The following is a 984-nucleotide window of genomic DNA, read 5'->3' as shown; positions in this document are numbered from 1 at the left end:
GGTTTGCTTGAATCATGTGAAATTGATTGGTTGAACATCTAAGAGTTTTAATTTTGTATTTAATCACACTTAAATGTAGCCTAATACCTTGGTAAATACGTAACCACTAGTTTCATAGAGAAAATTCACAAGATTCACTGTTTATAGAAAATATAATGGCAACAATTACTTTAACAATAAATGATGACTAACTGACAACCTCAGCTGCCGACAGGTGCTGTTGATATACCTCGATGTGGGCAGCTGAAAATGTGTGCCCCGACCGGGACTCGAACTTGGGATTTCCTGCTTACATGGCAGACACACTATCCATCTGAGCCACCGAGGACACGTACGAATAGCGCGACTGCAGGGACTTATCCCTTGCACACTTCCCGCGAGACTCACATTCCCAACTGTCCACAGTTCTACATATGTATTGTACCTTATAGACATTTGCCCAATCACTCATTACTCGTGCACACTTTGGCGATTCCCGTAAGAGTTTGGGCAACCTGTGTGCATTCGCACAGACGAAGGTCAATGGCTGGGTAGCCTTTAACTATATATACAAAGACAGTAACTTTTTCTCGAAAGAACAGTTACTGTTGATGACCGTGCAGCTTTTCCCTGGAATGAATGATGACCAACTGACAACCTCAGCTGCCGACAGGTGTTGTTGATATACCTCGATGTGGACAGCTGAATATGTATTCGTCTGTGTCCTCGGTGGCTCAGATGGATAGAGCATCTGCCATGTAAGCAGGAGATCCCGGGTTCAAGTCCCGGTCGGGGCACACATTTTCAGCTATCCACATCGAGGTATATCAACAACACCTGTCGGTAGCTGAGGTTGTCAGTTAGTCATAATTTATTCCAGGGAAAAGCTGCACGGTCATCAACAGTAACTGTTCTTTCGAGAAAAAGTTACTGTCTTGGTATATATAATTACTTTAACAATCAGTGTTTCAGTGGTGTGTTTGCAGCATAGTGAGTGGGTTCTCT

At 43.3% G+C, this 984-nt stretch overlaps 1 non-coding gene across 1 annotated transcript; it reads left to right on the top strand.

Annotated features, from left to right (window-relative positions):
- Positions 1-702: 702 nt before the first annotated feature.
- Trnat-ugu (transfer RNA threonine (anticodon UGU)) lies at positions 703-776 on the top strand. The gene has a single exon. It is a non-coding gene; the product is annotated as a tRNA-Thr (tRNA).
- Positions 777-984: the final 208 nt, after the last annotated feature.

Source organism: Schistocerca serialis, chromosome 12 (assembly GCF_023864345.2).
Source record: "Schistocerca serialis cubense isolate TAMUIC-IGC-003099 chromosome 12, iqSchSeri2.2, whole genome shotgun sequence".
Taxonomy (NCBI): Eukaryota; Metazoa; Arthropoda; class Insecta; order Orthoptera; family Acrididae; genus Schistocerca; species Schistocerca serialis.
The sequence above is the reverse complement of the archived record's forward strand: the minus strand, read 5'-3'. Positions and strand labels throughout refer to the sequence as shown.